The sequence below is a fragment of the Pavona decussata genome, unplaced genomic scaffold (assembly GCF_977016875.1).
Source record: "Pavona decussata unplaced genomic scaffold, jaPavDecu1.1 SCAFFOLD_216, whole genome shotgun sequence".
NCBI lineage: Eukaryota > Metazoa > Cnidaria > Anthozoa > Scleractinia > Agariciidae > Pavona > Pavona decussata.
In genome coordinates, this window is record NW_028145621.1 from 471,238 (window position 1) to 492,908 (window position 21,671).

The 21,671-nt window shown below is 39.3% G+C and overlaps 1 protein-coding gene and 1 long non-coding RNA gene across 7 annotated transcripts in view; one reads left to right on the top strand and one right to left on the bottom strand.

Moving 5' to 3' along the window:
• Window positions 1–2,393: 2,393 nt before the first annotated feature.
• Window positions 2,394–21,671, top strand: part of LOC146459802 (neuronal acetylcholine receptor subunit alpha-10-like) — a 34,686-nt gene continuing 15,408 nt past the window's right edge. The window contains exon 1 of one of the 6 annotated variants that reach the window (XM_085088924.1): window positions 2,394–2,611. The gene's annotated coding sequence lies outside the window, so the exon portion shown is untranslated. Of the gene's footprint in view, window positions 2,612–11,548; window positions 11,745–12,893; window positions 13,194–16,563; window positions 16,689–20,321; window positions 20,958–21,010; window positions 21,598–21,671 lie in introns of those variants that run through there. The other 5 variants (XM_085088925.1, XM_085088921.1, XM_085088919.1 and 2 more) reach the window with 5 other exon arrangements.
• LOC146459803 (uncharacterized) overlaps window positions 9,927–21,671 on the bottom strand; it is a 46,245-nt gene continuing 34,500 nt past the window's right edge. The window contains exon 3 of the long non-coding RNA XR_014857815.1: window positions 9,927–10,278. This is a non-coding gene — a long non-coding RNA (uncharacterized LOC146459803). The remainder of the gene's footprint in view (window positions 10,279–21,671) is intronic.

A 21,671-nucleotide genomic window follows, 5' to 3' on the forward strand; every position in this document is an offset into this window, starting at 1 on the left:
CGGTATAACTCTTGAGAATTTTCCTGAGGAAATTACATAGAGCTATGATTTAGCACATCTATAGAACTACTGTTGCGAAGCTAAAATAAAATTTTTAATTATCCAAATGATAAATCTCTTAATACATAGTTCAGTGTTGTTTTGACAAGCCCTGCGGCCTCTTCAAAGTAAAGCGCCGTAAAACTACATAGCAACATTACATAAATATATATAAATGCAGTGCTTTCCGCAGCTTGAAAAACATATTTTACTGCAATCATCAATTCAGAATCGGTGATTTAAACTTTTCCTATGCTAGCAGATAATTTTCCAGTTAACTCAAACCTTTTTATGACAAATATTGTCTTGAATATGCATGAAGGTTGTAGTTAATTGTTTGGGAAACCGCTCGTGCGACTTTTATACGAATTTCCGCAGGTGTAAACACTTTTTATCGCCCTTAATTAAAATCGGCGACTAGAGTTTTTTATTACCAAAGCTAGCCTGTCTTGATTGTTGTTTTGTTGGTATGCTTGAAATGTTAGAGATTTGGCTGAACAAAATGAAATTGAAGCAGAAAAAAGATTCAGTGCAAAATCTTACAGGTCTACCTTCTTTATATGTTCAAAATATTGCTGAATGAGTATTGATGTTTTGGTTACGTGAGAATTGAATCTGTTTCATCGCCGGAAAACCACCTTTTCCGTACAAACCTCGATACCTATTTCCTTAATAAGAAAAGAATCGAGACACCATTTAATACAAACCCACGAACACCGCTAACTTAAAAAAAAACCTGCTTTGAAAATTAGTGAGTTGAGTTTTCGTAGAACTCGGTTCTGAGTTATCAAAAAACTTTAATAGAACCTTGCCTGTATTGGTTATCCTTAATGGAAATAATTAATTAATTATTACTGCCATCTTTCCTGTTATCCGAGTTGACCTATAACACACTGATAATGTAATTAGTTTACGCCATCCCTTCTAAAATCTATTCTTTCTTTTGAGAAGTTTGCATTTTAAACGACAAAATATTTTGTGAAAAATACGGTCTCTTCTTATTTTCTACTTTATATTTTTGGACAATATTTTTAAATGTGGTGTACAAATGCTCAACTATGCAAACGTTAAAATACTGTGTTTATTAAAGACGACTTACCTTCAAGGGACACTGTCACGGGATGACATGCGCAGTACTGCTCACTCGCAGAAACTCTCTCGGACTGCCTATATTTATGCTATAGTCGGCGAAGGTTTTTGCTCCAAATCGACAGCGCAGAAACTACACCGTGTTTCACCCCGTTGGGTTGTGACGCGATCCAGCGCTGGTACTCACACAGTGTTGGTATTGATCGACACAATTGATTTGCTAACCTCTCACATAAATATTTTTTTCTCCAACATATCTCAAACGATTGCTTAGTTTGAGACGCCATTTGAAAGTTCCGAAAATATAGAATTTAACATCTGATTACTTATTGATATACACAAAAACATTGCGAGATTATAGCAAACCTTCCAATTATGTTGAAAAATCTTCGGAAATATACGACTGATCTTCGGGTAGTCTTCGGAAATATTCGTGTAATCTTCGGAAGTCTTCGGAAATCGTTGTAATTTGCACTAAATGTCCTTTTTTCTGCATCGTGATTCCGGAAAACTGCATTTCCTTTAGCCAATCAGAATCCAATCGGTGTATAAGGGACTGTGCAATAATTATCAGGAGGGGGGGGGGGGGGGGTGAAAAACGAGAGGGGGTGGCATTACCTAAAATTGCTACCAAGATAGGGGGGGCTCAAAGTAAAATCACTCATTTGACAGAGGGGGGGCACAGGCTGGATTGTCAGACAATAGATACTGAAACCTAATGGTGGCGGCGAGGAGTGAGTGCGTGTGTGTGTGTTGGTGGGGGGGGGGGGGGGGGCTGCGACGTTATTTTTAACATAACAGAGGGGGGCTTAGAACTAATGTTTTACTTTTGGAGGGGGGGTACTGTCTAAGTTTTTGCTAGATAACTCTGGTTTTTCAGCCCCCCCCCCCCCCCCCTCCTGATAATTATTGCACAGTCCCTAAACAGCTTTCATGGTCGCATCGCTTTTATAGGGGAGTGTCCGGCCGCATACCCCGGGTATTAAGGAAGCCCTGGTTTCCTCGTTATCACTAACTGTGCGATTATCGACGATCATTTGAACCTTGGCTTATACTAATGTCTGCAGTATACTTGATCAATTGATCGCTGAAACCTCGCGTGTCTCGTTTCAATAATCATGATTGCCACGATGGCTGATCACTTCTTTTTTTTGGCAGTGGAGCGATCTTTGATCATATGGAAAAACAGACTTAATGGGAGGGACTTGGAAGGTTGCGAAAATATTCTCCGGTTTCAGTATTGTGGTCCTAGCTTGTTTATGATCGATTGTTTTTGTAATGCGCTGTACTCAAGTCGGGGTACAGCCAGGCTTATATATGGGCAAAACGACTGTTTACCAAACGGATTAACGGCTTAGCCGGGCGCCTTTATACACAAAAGAAATATTGACATGGCTGATCGTCCCATAAGAGGACGTGTTTATTTATACACAGAGTGGTAGTCAAGTTTGAAAAATTGCATCGGAAACGTAATGATCGCGTGGTGAGTGCTTCTTCGCTATTTTTACTATTTAGCAGTACATTTTCTTAAGGAAAGCACTTGTTTAACCTTCAGTGGATATGGGGGAGTATTTACACCAGCCCTTTGGCGAGGATTCCAACGTGTTCGGTTTAAGGAAGCTATTTGTTTCACCAGTATTCATAAGTATTAATTTAACAGTACATTTTCTTAGGGAAAGCACTTGTTTAACCTTCAGTGGATATGGGGGAGTATTTACACCAGCCCTTTGGCGAGGATTCCAACGTGCTTGGTTTAAGGAAGTATTAATTTTCTGTTCTTATTCGCGGATCAGTGTTCACTGCATCAAAGTATGGAGCTGCAATTCAGTTCACACCACGATACCGCATTCTTCATATGGAAAGCTTCTGGATACCAAACACCCTAATGCCTTGTTGAAATTTTCGCGGTGTTCCCAATTGTGGGTTATCGTGTACTATTTTTAAAACAAATAGAAAATATTTTCCGTATTTCCTTAGGCAACCCAAAAAAGATAGAAGTAGACATTTACAGTTTTAGAGCGAAAACTGTCTTAGAAACATGAGAATCAGGGAATGCAAACCCTTCGCAACGAAAAAAAAAAGCGATTTTTCTTGAGTTGAGCAGTAACGTACAAGCGGCCAATACAGCAAGCTTTAAATACTGTTTTTGAGTGGCTACTTTCGCTTGGCGCGATCGAAAAACAAGCACAGAATCTAGATGAAAATCAAAGGTATTTGGTTAGTTTGTTCGTCTCCTTTATGCATTTCTCGAAGCATCTTATGTATAACAAGTATTCTGAGAACGATAACTACAGCATTCTAAAAGATAAAAAAAAATAATTGTATCAGCACGCAAAACATCAATTAAACTGAGCAAATCGTTTGGTAATTTTTAAAACATTCGGAAAGATGTCTCTTTTTTTTTTTTTTTTAATTCAATTACTTAATTCGAAACAGATCGTCACCACCTATGTTCAAACTATTTTATTGCTATTTTTGTTACGACGTCGCCGACTCACTAATTGCTAGTTTGCTTTGAATTTCAAAGATAATTCCCACCGTCCACGCGTGACAAGAATACAAACATAATTTTAACTCTCCCATACCCAGTTAATTGGACGGTATTGCTGTGTGAGTAATTTATTAAGAAATGCTAGAAAATTCAGCTATGGCTCAGCCCAACTGAGAAAATAAATTACATCCTATGGCGCTGACAACCGAGCAATTACAACTAGCGAGTTACCTAAAGATTTACAGATACCCATACTGCCTTTCGATCTTTTGCCGTCCGCTAACTGAGGCTTTGAAATCCGACAACGTTAATTGAAACAGTTGTAAACGTATGCAACGATTCAGAGATGGCCGAGAGATGAATTTGTTTCATAAACGTCGACCAACCAAGAAGGTAAGTATTTTATCCTTTTAGTGCTAGCGAAACTGAGCAATACATAGTGCCTTTTAATGTCCTTATAAATGAGAATGATGTAATTATTCAGTGAATGAAACAGGCATACTCGGAAAAAGGAAATCCGAGTGCCCCTATGAGGAGTCGAACCTAAGACCTTCCGATCACAAGTTCGGATGCTCTGCCACTGAGCTACAGGGGACTCGTGGGAGCTAAGGCCATTAAACTAGGTTCATGGGACAAAAATCCTGCGTACTGCTAGGGTTGGAATGTCCTTATGGTGTACTAAATAGCTGCGACAAAAAATTGACGTAAGTCATAGCGTACAACAAATACCCCTTTTTCTTTGTGATCGAATGATTGCCTGAGGGAAGGAAAAGATACAGCCTGTCGGTTTGCAGAAAGTGTTCGCTTTCAGTAGCTTTCTTCTTAGCCATTCTAACCCTCTTGGTGTCTGTACTGAAGGTAAGGGATTCTGAAGGAAGGGAAATTGGCGGCCGAGTCATGACAGAACCGAAACGCTACCGGGCCCAACTTGGCACTTTCCCTAGCTTCGATGATTTCTCTTCAAAACGACCCTGAGCCAAAGGTTTCGTTTGCGTGCGACGTGAACTTAGGGGGTTCATCATGCGAGTTCATTATGTTTTCCCCGGAAAAAGATTTTGTTTACATAAACATTTTCATCCCTGGGGATGTTCGCCATTGAACGTTTGGGCTAGGATGTCCGGTCAGACCGAAATATACCATATTTCAGAACCCCCTGAAAGAAGTCCTACTTTTCAGTCAAAGAGCACTGAAGAACCTGCAATTTACTTAATACCAACTAGGAGGCAAAAATACTGTATTCCATTGAGACCAAAATACAGAATTAGAAAATGCAGGCCTAAACTGATCAAAACGTATAAATTGTGGTGACTAACAACTCCATGTTTGAGGTCGGATATCATGCATTACAGTCATCCCCGGGGTTTCATCCCGGATGAAAGAGTAGTTATTACGTAACCCGTGACGGTGGACACATCAACATAGTGACAACTGAAATGTTCACTGAGACCAAAACTGGTGCATTGCAGATTTTCACGACAAATACTTCATGAGGCATACTTTGCACATTCTTCGTCACATCAGAAACCAGTGAATATTGCCATCTGAAACGCTAAGCCCACTGAAATCTTCGACATGAGAACTGAACACATGGTATAAGTAGGTTTATTCATTGACGATCAGTGATGAAAGCATGCCAAATTGCAACTATGTATCATTTCAAGTCAATAAGATGGGGGTTATGTTTCCTGGTTTTTTACTTATTAAATTTCAACAGCGTTGAGAGGAATTCTCCAACCTATCACTATTTCACTAACCGCGGATCATAAAGAAAGTTACAGTGATTAACTATAGGTCTTGTGGAATCTTATACCAGAATTCTGAGATAGAAAAACGGGGAGCTTTTGCACTTACATAAACATAAGCACCAAGTTAAACTAGACCACTTAGACTTCAAAGTACTGCGTCTGACAGGTAGGGTTAAGGGTGAACTTAAGTATGCCATCCCAGCATTTCTAGGGGTAAACCTAGAGACAGCAAAACCTGTGGAATGATGCATTTCTAAAGTGTGTCCGTTAAAATGAAAGCTACTTTAAGAGAAACAAATTATTTATGATGTAAAGGTAATTTTCACTTTTGTTTCTAGATAAACCGCTTAAAAAAAACACTCCATTTAAGTGTTAATGCATTTAGCGCAAAGCACCAATTGGGGACACTCTCCAGATTAAATTGGAATTTGAAAATGTTGGTTTTTGATGAGGGGAAAAGAACCGTAAGTACGAGACCCAACAACAACTCAACCCACATATGACGCGTGCCCGTCAATCGAACCGGCCCTCGTCCCTGGTGGCAGGCGAGTGCTGTCACCAATGCGCCATCCACGGACCCCTAAAGTGTAACCATTAAAATAAAGGCTCTCTGGCATTATTTTCAAAGGAAGTACTTGCTTTTCACTTTCTCGTAAAACTGAAATTTTTAGTTTTCCACAAAGGCAGACTATACATGCAACTAGTTTGAGTACCGATTGTACCTGGGCGTGTTCTCATCCAAAGTCATATCATGCTTTCCCATTGTGAACTGCATCACTGGGTCAAATTTTCCTCTGCATTTTCACTCTCTAAAGAACATTATCTAGACACAAAAAAAACCGAAGCACCTTGTTCAGGACAGCAAACAGTGAAAAAAGAAGATCCTCAATAGCTTTTTCCTGAATGGCCACATTAAAAAATCGAAGGCTAGCTAGAACCACCAGCACTACAGAAAAAAAACTGCGCAATAGCTTTCCATTTAATGGTCATAGTAAGGATTCCATACACAGACGCTAAAGTTAGAATCACCTTGTACAGCGCGGAAAAAAGTACCCCCTGGAAAGGACATCTCCGTAACTCAGTTTCAATCCTTACTATCTAGAATTCCCTCCTTTAGGCCGGGCTCAAAAGAAAGAACCACCTACATAGCTCCGGACACAAGCTGCTCTCGTTTGTCATCACTAAAGGGGAAAGAAGGCGATCAATAACATGATGTGTTTGATAACAGGTTAAAGAGATTCCTTATCAAAGGTACATTTACTGAAAAAAAGGGTGGAAGTATGCCCAGTACAATTTGATGAGAGGAGGGGGGCGTAAGGGTTTGCGGTGATGCGGTTCGGCGTTATTTTTGGAGCGGTTTTGCGGTAATTTTTATTTTAACCTGCGGTATTGCGATTTTACAAAACTAAGCGGTATGCGGTTTTTATACATTCTAGGCCGCGGTGATCGGTGAAAAAAGTGTGTGCCGACCTATGCGGTGTTACGTTTTCACTCGGAGCCTCTCGCTCCCGGTTGTTTTGTTTACGTTTTACAAGGTCTTGGATGAACAACAAGCATAGCGCATCAGCTTGCACAATCTTACAGTTTATTATTTCAGCCTTTTCCGTTAATACTTGATATGATTAACCATTTTATCCAATGATATGTCGACTGGGTAATTGACGAGAATTTAAAACCTAGTAATCACAACGCTGATGGTCGAGACACTTGTGTCAACCTGCGCTACCGAACCCAGTTTTAGTGGCATGAAGAGACTGAAAACCCTCCTTCGAAGCACTATGAGTGAGGAGAGGCTGTCCTCTTTGGCATCACTCCACATCACACAAGGACAAAAATGTGAATATTGACAATCTAGTTTCGCCAAGCCAGGGAAAAGGCCCTAAGAACGAGGTTGTGAAGTCACATTTACAGTTTATAATACACAAGTCCAATATACACTTATATCAGTGGTACCAAATGCTGACAAGTAAACAACAAAGTCACTGAATAGTTAGCGTTTTTTCATGCTTTGATTTATGAAACTTCTCCCTGGAAAAAATGGGAAATGGCATTTCTGAGGCCCTAAAAATAAAATTTTCTGGGGGAGCATGCCCCCACACCCCCCTAGAGGCTCGCGCCTTCGGCGCTCGTTTCGCTACCCCTCCTAGGCCTACCTAAACGGAAAAACTACGCTACGCCCCTAATCTCACTCTATTTCGACCTACCTATTCTACCTACTGTAGTTTCGCCAAGACCGACAATGGATAGTAAAGCTGTGATCCTAAAGCCGCAAGGGCGTGTGTCGTCCAGGACATTGGCATCACTGAGTTGCCGTGATTGACACAGTCAGGTCTAAGTACAGCCTGGAGATTGTACGCTAACCTGAGAAAATTTGATTAAAAGCATACAAATCTGTTGAGCTGCATGACACTTGATGTGGAAAATTGTCACTCCACCTTTCATGTAAAGCAGGCTTGACAATGAAAGTGGCGGTCAAACGCGTGACCACTTGGGAAGCATACTGTCATACAAGCAGGCGATTAGTTGGTATCCCAAACCAGAGGGAGCTTTATTGTTGTCGCAGGGTCCTGTCATGAAACCTCTACCAACCGTCAATATGCGTCAAGCAGACTGCAATACGCTAAAGGACTGGGCGTCCTCCTATAGGGCTGCTGAAGACAACGGACAGAACGGCAAGAGACCACCATGGCGCGACATGGCACACTCCCTAAGTTTATGTACCAAATAATAAAGGGATTACGAGATCTCAGAGAAGCCTGTGTCCATTGCCTTTGACAAGCAGGGCAATACGGCAGACTGCGCTGCCCGGGGAAAAACGACTTGGATGAAGACGAGGTAGACGACTTTGATGAAAGCAGTGATGAAGAGGTGGTTGAGGATGTGCGGAAAGATACCATGTTACTTCAAGGAGAGATTGAAAGCTGGGCGACGTTTCTCCTGGGAGTAAGAACTCGCTTTGGGAGAATTGTACGTTTTCTCCACTGACCAATCCATGGGACTGTTTAAGGGGACTGACTCACGTTGACTTCCAGTTATTAAAAATTCTCCTTCTAAAGATATTAAATGAAATGTAATGCTGATTCGAATGACGACAAGAAATTGGGTTCCCGAGCTCGTTTTCGATCACGGCATGTTCCCCATTTTGTAACTGCGGTTTCGGTATTTTGGTAAATTTCGATGCGGTATTGCGGTTTTTTACGTATTTCTGCGCGGTTTTGCGGTTTTCGGACCCCCCTTACGCCCCCCTCTGAGAGGCACACTTAAGTAACACTGAATCAATTCCAGTGCCATTATCCACTAACAACAGTTCTTTTCAGTGCGAAAATCGATGACTAAGTCATACTAGTAAGGACCTTCACATACCTTAAACGTTTCAATTGTTCTGCCAGCGCCCTTTAGATTTAATCTTGTAATGAAGAAAAGCGATGAACGAACAAGATAAAAGAGACAAAGACATCATGTCTTGAAACGTAACAAGACTACTATCTTCTTTGGATATAGTACCAGAACTAAACGATTACGATTTTAATCTTTGGATAAGATAACTTTCTTCTTTTCCGAATTTTGGCGTATTCTAGATAATCACAAACACCTTTAGCGGCATAGCTAGGAAACAAGTGTTTCGCATTCAATTATCAAGAAACAAATTGGAAGACTTCCACATTTCTATTCTTGAGAGAAGACACGAGGTGTCGCCTCTGTCAATGTGTCAGTTGGAGGGAAACCAAGAGTTGAGTGTGCTGAACAATGAGAAATGCAGCCAAATTTCCTTGAGTCGGCTTGGAGAGGGTTTTGCGTTAAAGCGCCTGCTCACATACAACACAGCATCGATCAGGGTTGCAAATTTGTTTATTATAATACATGCATGAACCAAACAGTCATCTTGTTAGACACCATGGCACAAGATATGGAGTTAATTAAGTCTTGCTTAAATAACTTTTTCTTGTTTATATAAAAATACCATTATAATTAACGGCTTAATATTTTGTTTTGATTGACGCAAAAACATAGCTTTTCAGATAGCTTTATTGGGAAACAAACAAATTTTAAATAAATAGATTGAAAAAAGCTGTTCAAATTGTCTCTTGCAATTGTTGAGGGATAACAGAAAACACCTCATCTAATTGTTGGAAACTGACGAGTGGCCGAAAAAAACGTGGGGATTGAAGCAACCTCTAGCCGGCGAAGAGAACATGTGGAGTGCATGTGTTACTGAAATGCTTTCAGCTACCGATTCAATTAAGCTGAATAGACTTCGAAATTAAGACATAAATCACAGAGAGAAACCTGCTGAGCCGTGCACCTGCAACTGATTTAACAGGGTATATGATTTGAGTCCTGTAATACAGTATTTGAAGAAAGTGGATACGATCAGAACAGACTGCGTCCGGGGTCGGCGCGCGAGCCCTCGTCTGGCCAACAATAGCGGTGATGTTCAGTACAACATTGTAAATAAAGCTTGAACGTACAATCAAAATTCATTTCTGGAAATCCTCTTATTAGTAATGACCGTCAACAAAAAATTTTAACTATTAACCGGCAAATGCACTGATCATAACGAGCTCTATCTCTCACAATGTTCATCTCTTCCATACTTTATTCTACAGAAGATATCACGGTGTATCTTGAAGAGACATCTGTTACTCTTCTGGCTTCTGGGATGCTGTTGTGGAGTGGTTAAATGTTGTGTATACTCGGTTGGCTATTGAAAAGTCACTTTTCGGTTCTCTATATTTAGAACAGAAAACCATTTCCCTCGAACAATGTTTTTTGGTTATAAACCATTACCACCAGCCATATCAGTCGTGCCATCGCCTTCCCTTAGATACTGTCAAATACGAGTACATTACTACTGGCCATCTCGAACTTCCGTTTTTGAATGCTTTTCTTTTCGTCTTCCTTTTGTGTGGGAGCCTGATTTAGACAGAATATATTATAAAGAAAAACATTGATATCTTTCTCATTTTCACATATGCGCTATAAGAAAAACACCTAAAGGGATTCTTGTATAATCAGTTTTTTAACATAGTTATGCATAACCCGGGCCAGACAGAAGACTGACGGATGCAATCTCACGTCTCCTGCATCACACCCAGACACCATGAACTGACAACAAACACCTTTTCACGTGCAGTTTACTTTAATAAATGTCCACTCGAGATGTCAAATAATCTAGATCACCAGTGAAAGCCCTACAATTTTAGTGTTCCTCAGCTTTGTATATACTTACCTTTAGACCAATAAAGCTACAGTAAATGTATGCAGTTATTTTTCAATTGTTTACGTCGTGGGAAGCTGGGATTGGCGCGCGGAGTTCTAACAATTTGGCCCGCGGGTTCGCTTCACACATGGATTCACAGATATAATTTAAACATCACATTTCAGTCTCTGTGAAATTTTGTTTATCGAAGCCAAGAAAGTATCACTCAACATCATCTTGATCAGGAAAACCTCATGCATTTACTTCCAACACACAATTTACTGGCATATGCGACTACAAAACTAGTAGTTTTTTGAAATTTCAAATTCAAACTAACATGCTGGCGACCAACTGACGAGGTCTTCCGACGAAACTAGTTTTATAGTCGCATATGTAAATTGTGTGTTGAAAGTAAATGCAAATGAGGCTTTTCCTGAGAAAGATGAGCACATTTCAGTCGTATAACAACAAATTACAACAAAACAAAACATAACATAACATAGGATAGCAGAGCACTGCACAGCATAGCATACTTAAACACACATTATGTCCAAGTTAAAGACAAGATATCAAACTGCGCTTTATACATTCACTTTGTCGAAGTAAAGTGAATCATATATTGTTCAGTTGTGTGTTTAATACGCTGATTTATTGCGACCTTTTACCACCGTGTTTCTGGAGGTTGAATCACAATCGACGCGCACATTGAGTGCTTATCCATTGCGGCTAATTATAAATAAGGATTTTATTAGTACGCTATTTTTGGACCTTTTTAAAACTATTTTTGTCTTAAAGTTGGCTAGGTTCACCCCCAACTTACGTTAGTTTTACTAAACAGCGACATGGTTAAGACTGCCATAAAAAAATAAATAAAGATAATAATAGCAATGATAATAATAATAATAGTAATAATAATAGTTAACTTGTGCCTGAGGAGATGTTTTACTAGATAGACCACGTACAAGAAAAAACAAAACAAAACAGCACTTCTCTAAGACACGTTTATCGGCATTCATTTTATTCTTAAAATTGATAGAAGAACAAGGCAAATAGGACAGGTAACAATTAGAACGGAACAACAACGAGAAATATCGACGAACACCTTCGAAAAAGCATTCTGTGTTGGGACAATCAAACAGGAAGCAGTTCGGTTTGTTGACAGGAGGAAGAAGTTATGTGGGTGAGTGTGGGTGAGTTCTTTCCAGCAGTGTAACCTGACCATTCAACAGTTGCTGTGACGTTCGTTTTCCAATTTTTCCCACGAGGAAATCCGAGAAAAGTACCAATTTTAAATCTTTGGAAGTACGGCAACAACAGAGGATGAAGTTGCTTACCATGATATGAGATCCACACGTTGATTAAATGTCATGTCAAAGGTGACGCCCACAGCTTAACTGATGCGGTTTTAGATCTGCAGAATTTGGTTTTTCCGCTCGTAGTTTCTGATAAGATGATCGGCAAGTCTTCATTCTGCATCTATACTATTTTCCTGAACTGAAGTGGCCAAAAAGAGTATCAACAATCGATCGTAAATAGCCGTAAGAAAAGATTTCCTTTCAAGATTTCCTTTCAAGATTAAGGACAAGATGACGCTATTTTCAAAAGAAATGGATTAACCCCATCATCCGAATGCGTCTAATTCAATGCATCTACTGCCGCAAATGCACAGCGCGACATGCGAACTCCTGGCCAACACAAACACAAACTACGTATTAGTTGAATCAGACCTAATTTTACGATAATTAAATCAGATGATAAATGACAGAAACTAGAGATCGCTCCACGGTACTCGCTGGCTTTGTTCAGCGATTTTACATGGACACAAACACGCATTATTATTCTTTATTAAAGAATTCAAAATGTTCACTACAGTTTCTGATAGTAACACCACATTGACACTAAATACATTTCTTTTTGCACTTTGAGCCGCTGGTAGCTCAAACTTGCGGTGATTTAGAGGCATGCTTGTCGTGCTCATATGGCGAACAGGTTGTTTTATAGATCCACTGTCCCCTTATCTTAAAGGTGTTCCCGATCTTCAAGAGGGAGCTCCAATTTGTCAGGGATGAGTGCTACATGGCTATTAATCTCAAATCTCATTACACCGTATAGACAAACTACACTGAGTAAACAGAACACAATAACAGCGATGCCGTCGTTCACTCTGTCAGCAACATCAATCTTGGTTAACTTCCTTAACGCTGAATGCATGAGGTACTTTGGAGCAGAAAACGCCCAGGGCGGTGACGCTTTGAAAAGGGGGCTAAAAGTGTTTCCGATTTTATCAATCACGCAATCGAATGAGAACCCACGTAATCGCTTTGCAGACCACGTAACCGAATAAGGAGTCTTTAAGCGCAAGCTAAGTATTTTGATTACAAAGACACTAAACGGTGTAATCTAAAACGGTCGGTAGACATCGTAGTGACAACATCCATGATAACCAAAAAAAAGTCCATCATTATATCTGGCATAGTTTGGAAAGGAGAGACAGTTGTCAATGTTAGGCACTAACGCGGCAACAAAGCTCGAGGACTGCGAAGCTTAGTGGCGCGAGGGACACTAAACCGGATTGAAGCACGACAAAGAAAGGGTGCTAGTGTGCTTGGACCAAAGAAAACACAAAACAGTGAGTGGCTGATAATTTGTTTTTGAAAATCACGTTCAAAATATAGCGCTAAGCAGGGTAAGCAGAGAGAGAGGAGAGTTCTGTTCTCAAACAACACCCATCTTCAAAAGTTTGTGGTGGGACAGCATCATTACAAAATAACCTAACATGCCTTGATTATGAATAAGTGAATTTGCTTTTTTAACTGAGCAGGTTGTATGCATAACATGAATGAATTAATATTTTTAATGATGTCTCCAAGTTGCTCATCTTTCGACTGCTGCAACCCGGCCTGTGTGGCGTGTTTGATTATCAACTAATCTCCCCATTCCAAATATTTGACCCGGTTTTCCGCATTAAGGGAAAGACAAAACCAAGAAAAAAAAAATTTCATCAGCCAATCAATCAATGTATATTTTCCCCAAGTACTCATCAATTTAAAGTTGTAATACAGTTCAAATTCGCATATAAAATAAGGAGCAGGAGCTCTCATAAACCCTACTGGGCTTACAAGAAGAGCCCCTGATACCACTTGCTGTTGACTGCCAATTTTCAACATGACATATCTTTTAAGTATTTAATAGAAATATTACAATATTCATTTCTGGAAATTAAATCACAAAGAAGACCTGTATTCTCTGATTTTCTTTTTAAAAATTCACGGTGTATTGATTTTGACAGATGTTTGAAGAATGTTCCATATCTGACCTTCTATGTATTTTATGTAATATTTGCTAGAATTTGTCCGTACATAATCAATATGAATCTTATTTGATGATCTTGTATTCTTCAGGGTAAACAATTAATCGAATGTCAATGGAAAGGTATCAATAAAGTATCGAAACATAAGATATCTTTTTCTTTACAAATCTGTTCCAACCGAAGAATTCGGCTAGCTTTTGAAAAATTGGTTCAGTGTAATCCCTATATACTGAAAATATTATTACTCTTATAATTTTCTTCTGTAGCTTTCCTATTGATTCTGAGTCGATTAGTATGAATTTGCCCAAATAAATACCAAAGATAATGCGTCGAAACGAAACATCATTCCTCGCTTTAATGAAAGGGTGATTTGTAAATGAAAAAACGTCTGATGTTTTTTATGCTGTATTGCAGGAATTTGGGGACAAAATGCATCGCTGCTTGATCTATATACTGTCCAGTGTAAAGCCGCTATCATGCGATGATCGGCATAACTGATTGCTTTGATCAGATGTCCAATACACACATATCCAAATTAACTTGATACTTGAGACAAAATATCTCGAGATTCCGACAAGAATACAAAAAAGAAGTTATTGTTGTCCTTCAGATGGACTGGTAAATCTTGGAAATTGAACTATTGAGCTAAAGTACCACGAACACACCGAGTGTTGTAGGGATTAGTGACACAATACAGGCCGAGAATTTGACACTGCATATATCACAAAGTAAAGTAAACTGAGTTACTTTTTACAATTTCAAAAATATTTTCCTGTTAGTAGTTCCAAAGTTCCTGAGTAATCCATGAGCATCTTTTGGAATAAAAGCTAGTAGTTTGTATGTTCTCTTGAAGCTGTTTTCTATTCCGTCTGAAGCTGACATGGTGGTTTTCACTTCAGTATCTGGATGAAATCTTGATGTTGTGACACTCAAACGTGATTACTTTACTGTATAAGCTAGTTCCATTTCTTCATAGTGTAAATGAAATCCAGGCGAAAGCTAAAGAGAAATAGTCGCAATCCAGATGAAAGCTAAAGTCAGAGAAATACTTTAATGATGCTCCACAAAAGCAATTTCTAGTAAAATTTTGAAACCAAAATTTAACTGACCTCTCCGTGAAACCTAAGGGGTAGTTTCGAGGTAGAAAACGATGTGACCGCTACAAGAGTGATAGAGAAATTGAAATACAATACAGCATTAATCAAGACTAAGTAACCTTTGAACAGGGGTGTGTCTCGTGCGGTTGCTAATTAATCCCTTTGCGCGGAAGCGCTCAAACTTGGAACCATTATGCTGTACGATGTGGTTCTAACGTTTGCTATCGAGATGTACTTTATTCAGTGTTCTTTGTCCTGCTTGAATGGTTGTACATTTTGAGTTTCGGTAGGAAACCCCAAGATGTGACCATTCAAATGAATCTTGTATAAGGGAGCACTTTGGTATGGTAGTACAGTACTAAATATGATGTACAAAGTGTTCCAACTTTCGATCTTTGGATGAAATCCTAGACTGTGCGATCCAAACCATATTTATTTGAGACTAGTTAAGGAACCTTGCCATCTTCAAAGTTAATATCAAGTTCAAGTGGAATAGTCCCGAACGTGCACATTATCATTTGTTTTTAAAACATTCACGCTACGGCGTTTTCTATTTGTCAGTTGTTCTAACACATTTCAACATCTATTGTACTTTGTACACGGTCAAGGCCAAGAATGTTGACAACAACATATTACAAAGAACTTAAATATACACTTTCAAAATGTAACTTCCTGTAGCCGGGCGTTGTTTGGTATGCTGTACAACTACAAAGTGGTTGTTGTGAACTTGTGAAATCCTTAAGAGTGACCGTTGTAATGGAAGCAATAGAAAATTTAAAAAACATGGATAGCTTTATGTTTAGAAGACATGTTTCGAAGGTTCAAGCACCATTACACCATTAGTCTTCAGCTACAGTGGACTAGAAATACGTGACTCGCAAAACCTCGCGAAGCTAGGGTTGGGTGGACAGTTGATTTGAAGTGAAGGATTTTGCTAAGGCAGCTAGAAAGTATGAATTGTCTCGTTCAAGATTTATGATAGCGATTGAGAGGATAGAGTGCCGTTTGAATAGCCCGACCCTTGTGCAAGTTGTGTGATCACACCCACTCTGTGCGATGTCATTCCCACAGACTGTGGTGGGAGTGATACACTTTAATTTGCAGGACTTGTGAAGGGGGTGGGATGAGTCTATAAACAGGAAAAAAATCATACAAAACCAAAATGTAAGGAAAAAGAATCATGTTTTGAAGGTTCAAGCATTACCAGTCTTCAGCTACAATGACAAGGAAATTACTTAAACAGGCCCATTGAGTCCATTTAAACACGTGCTGCTGTACGGAATTTTTTGTCTACTTTTGTCCCGACCAAAGCAATTACACATTACAAAAGTTTCTCGAGGTGTTATTTGTTTTCAAGCGTTTTACTGTTACAAGTTAACTGGCATTTAGTGTTAAATTCCTTCTTGGACCTAATTTGGTATTCGGTGAAAAGGATATCGCGGTTGGATACTTCACTCACGAGCTAATCTTTCGTCTAGATTATGATTCACCTAATAAGCTTATTAGTTAAGAACTCATTTACGTCTGTTTTTCAAGTCGGTTATTCCAATATCCGGTAACAGGCACGTTGCCTTTCACTTCACATTCGCCACGTAGCTGTGAAGGTATTCTATAAGCCACCACAAAACAATACATGCTCCAACCAGCGATCCCGGACTTGATAGCTTAATGCGGGATTTGGAGTCATTTAAGGAACATGTAGCGTAAACTGTCTGGGGTAAGTTGCGATAACGGGTTATATCTCAGTGCAATGTTACGCCTTACGACCTTATCGGAGCCAAGTTCAGTATGCACCGATTAAGGCGATATTTGGGTTTCGCGAAATCATTCACTGAACAAATTTTTCGTTTTTGCCCACCCTCGCTCAAGTCTCTTCGCATAAACTGTGTACTCGAGTTATTTTCAATAATAAGCAATAGCAAGCCTCTTGAAACAAAGTTCTGGGGCACATACATTGTCAAGAGTTGTGTAAACATTAACAGAAGAAGAATTTGCGATTTTGTTTGTGTTAAGTTTAGGCTTTATCTCGCGTCGATAAGCTGCGGTGGGCACGCTAATTACCCGAAAATTTGCCATTAATTTCGGTCTTATTGGAGCCAAGGATAACACAGAGCGATAACGATAACATTGCAAGAATCATGCTCATTATTATTGGGACGCATAGAAGTGTGACCTTTTCCCCCCAAAAAAGGAGCATTGATCATAAAAAATTGAAACAATCAGTTTATACAAGGAAGATGTTTTTGTTTCAGAAAGTTGTCCCAAAAGGAGTCGCACCTATGACACTCGCATTACTGACTTGTACTCAGAGTTCGAATGCTCCAGCGAATTTAAAAACCTGGGGCACGTTTTTCGAAAGACCCGCTAACTTACCGGGCCCGAAAAGAATATTTTTAAATGTTTTTTCACCGATTACACAGTGATTACAGACGTGGTACCCGGCCAATGTTTTCATAGAATTATAAGATTTTAAAATTTAGTATTCCAAGTTAACAGAAGTTGACTTCTGTTAAAAAACATTTATCACCAAAGACATTTATTGGGCCCGATAAGTTACCAGACTTTCGAGAAACGGGCCCCTGGACACTGTTAGCATTTAAATGTCGATGTGTGGCATCAGTGCAATGAAAAAAGTAAAAACATGGGGACGATGTGAAGTGAATCTTTAAAACAAAGAAACGAACCACAATCAGTTTTTTACCGATTTAAATATTTTACCAAAGAAGCACGTTAAAAACCCAAAAAGTTAGCTTGACTTTTTCAAGTTGGAATCCATTTCAACCCCTTTCTATTCGACAGTTTCCGTGCATAGAAGTTTAAGAAAACCTGATGATACTATTTAGGCTTCCATTGGCGTAAATTTGGTTACAATACAGTCCACTTTGGCTTTAATTGTGATCTCACGATTCAAACAAACATTGAAATGGGGTAGATTATTAACAGCCTTCGCGTTGACGTCTCGTTTATTCTCCGTTTTCGACGCAAGAAGGAAATCGTGTCCAGTAACGTCGGTACGTAAGCTAGGAAGTAGGCAGGGGGGAGGGAAACATAGTGTGAATTAAGAACATGTTTCATTTTCAGTTGCTGTGGCGGTCGGCCAAACGAATTTAACATCGATCTTTTAACATTAATTTTGAAGATAACTTTGTTGGCCGACGTTGAACCGGCTGGCCGAATGAATTCGGCTTTCCGATTTAACTTTCTCTCAACATTGTTGGATTTAAGGAGTTGAATTCGACCTTTCGAATCAACTTCTCTCAACGTTGTTGAATTAAGACTGATGAATTCGTTTGGCCACTCTGTTGAATGATTTGAAATTGTGTTGAATAGTGTCTACTGTATGCGACTTCATAACTATTGCAAGGGGCAATGTCATCTATGTTAACGAGTATTACTTTGATTCGATAAAAAAAGTATATTTATAGATAAAAAGGTTAGGATAAGGGTCAGGTTTTTGTCTTGTATCTCTGGCTGTAGATTGGTGAGGGGGAAATGGACTGCAACTTGAAAAAAAAATAGCCAATTTTATTGAGTTATTCCCATGTATTTAGGAGAAATCACTAAGAGCTGATTATCGATTCGATGGAGAAACTACTAAATGTTTTCCTCCCAGTGCTCATGCCTACCAAGTGCAGCAAAATCCCTGTGACACAATTGACTGACAGCGCCTGGATATGAGCTAGTGGGGGCTCCGGTTGGCTTCTCTCCAAGCAGGATATCAGCTAACGTCCCGCATACAGAGAAGTTAAGCCTGATAACATTTCTCATGATACAGAAGTTGTCATATAATAAATTCCAGATTTCTCTCAATTGGGTCGAACATGAACAACCACAATTATAACAAACTCATGCAGTGCACTGCAACAGCGCCTCAAAGCCGATTCCATTGAATTGCATGACGCTTTTTTATCTCATATATAATTGCTTACGTCATTAGCGCACGCAAGTCACAAACAGCTGAGCTCAGCCAACCACTATATGGTTATTTTTTCCTTAAAGAGCACCGTGGCCTATTCTCTCGTTCATTTAATTAGCTATGGCCCTCTTTATACTGAAACTTTTTTAGAAAAAAATTAGAGAAATGAGTCATCGTCGGACACAACAGCTTGCCCATCACTCGCGGGCATAAAGTAGTGATTTACTGAGAACACTCGTGCAAGAGCCGTTTTGAGTCAATGCTGCTTCATATTATGCTTTCCTGTCAAGAAAATTATCTCAATTGCAGCTTATGCTTCATGCATTCTATAAGCTTCTTTATATCACGTGTTTCGAAGTCCTGCTTTATCTGTGTAATTTCTGTTCCCACCAGACATAGCAAGAACTACTCGAATCAGTAGACTCGTATTTGAAAATGAATACTGCAAGCCATTATGTAGTAACTTGAGTGAAGCGAAGCTCTTTCGCGGATATGGTGACCTATTCTTTCCCCTTTTTTTTATTGAAGTTTGAAACTGTTTACGACGGCTTTTAACTCGAACGAATCACCTACAGGTACCTTATGTTGATCACATCTGGATACAGAACGACTGTTAAACGATACTGAATCCCAAAATTTGCTCGAAATTAAACATTCGGTCGATCAATCGGTCGGTCAATCAACATCTTGTCTGGGAGAGAGAAATCAGTAAAATTTTCACCCATTTTCACCTGTCATTTAAACCTTAAACCATTCCGGCCTCAGCTGTTACTAAGTTCATTGGTCCAGCTCTCAGCTATGTCACTTAAAAAGCGGCGCTTTTCTCAACTGACAGTTTAAGTTTGGGACCATGCAATGGTTAGCTACAATTTAACCACATACGGATTCTCTCGCAATGTTGAAATTCTTGGGCCTGGACTTAAAAAGTCGATTTCTGTTTTGAAAAAAAAAATCTGTTACTTTTTTCCTTTCCAGGGTTGGCGGGAATAATGTTTTTTTTTTTTTGGACATGGAATGTGATTTAGGAAAAAAAATCAGACAGACGACAATTTTTTGCACACCACCAGACAACTTCTCAACACTTCGGGTTGAGAATGGTTTTTTTTGGTATTCTTTTCTTAGAAATTAACTTCAAATTCTAATTTAAGCACTTTGTTAAAACGGTTTCCATACTTTTAAGGGTGCCGCGGCGCTCTAAAGAATGAACAGCTGTCTAAATTCTCGCACAATGACTAAATTGATACAGATGGCGAATTTTATTGTGAGATCAACGAGGGACTAAAGTAGGCAAGTTGTTTAAGAACGACAATTTTAAAACTGACAACTGTTCTAAAACAAACAAAATGTGAAACGACAGCTGTTCTGAAGAGACCAGTATGTTTTAAAGCAATAAAAATTTGTAATTGCACTTGCCCTAAGGGAACAAGAATGCTAAATTATTGCGACTAACTCAGAGATTTATTTTGTAGTGACAAAAGCGCGCAATTAAGTTCGTCATCTTTAACAACATCCGCCACTTTGCGCGCCCATATTATTTAGACAATTGCTATTCTAACAGAGCGTCGCACCACTGAAAGCCATTAAATCTTCAGTCCGCCCTAGCCCACTCTTTTAGTTCTTTCTTTAAAATATTTCCATAAATCGTCATAAAATTCTCCACATAACATCGATCCACCTGTCAAGGCATTTTTGGATTAGAGAGTGGAAGTGCAAACAAGATTATTCCAAAAAAGCTGATCCCGAAGAGGAAAACATTGGATATCGCCAGGATCCCCTTAATTGGATTCACACTGGCGGATTACGTTTTGACACCACATCCGCTGACGCTTCCAAGCGTGGGACGATGTTGAAGTCTTTTTATTGCTCCTAGCTGGTGAATAACAAAACGGCCATCACTTGACCTTGTCTCGACTCAATGCTTTGAACATTCCGCATGATATTGTTGAATACGTATAAAACTGAGATAAACAATCGTAATAGACAATTCAACACAATATTTTCAAGAGCCAAAACAGTGAAGTGAAGTGAATAGCAAACAAATGAACAAATGAAATGAAGCAAAGTGAAAGGGTAAGTAACAAGAATCGGTGAGTTAGGCTTTTCTCGATTGACAGCTCTTGCAACGTTGGACTGTTCGAGACTTGCATCTTTTTACTTTCGAACACATTACTGATAATTTTATGCATCATTCTTCCTGAGAATGCTCGCCATTATTGCCTTGCGTTCGACATTCTGCCTTAGTATGTTTTGCTGGTTACGTAACACTGAAAATTTAGAGTGTTTTGCTGATTGGTAATTGGCAAACTCAACCTGGGTAACAACCGAACACTCACTTCTTTACGTTCTTTGCAAGGCGGTGGATGAGCAACTATTGGCTTTTGTGCTGTTGTGTGTATTAATTACAGACAGGAAGACGTCGAGGTTGGTTTTAAAACACTGAAGCAAAAGAACACTTAGCCGACTCCGTTTGACCTACGATTCCTAAATAATTACTAGAAGTAATCACAAATTATAGGAGTACGTTCGACACCTAAGTTGTGCGAATTCAGTTATGGTGAGCCCTTTGGTACGTGTTCGTTGATATTCATATGGCCGCGGACTTCCTGTCTGAAAGAGTCCTTAACTTAAAAGTGTTGTTTACTTGTTGCAATAAGTACTGCGGACACGTACGTTTGGCTGTGAGGCAAAAGGGATTTGAAGCATAATGTCGGTAATAAAGTCTCTCTTTACATTTCTCAATTGTTAGTGGTAACACAAAACGATCTGAGAACACATTACAACATT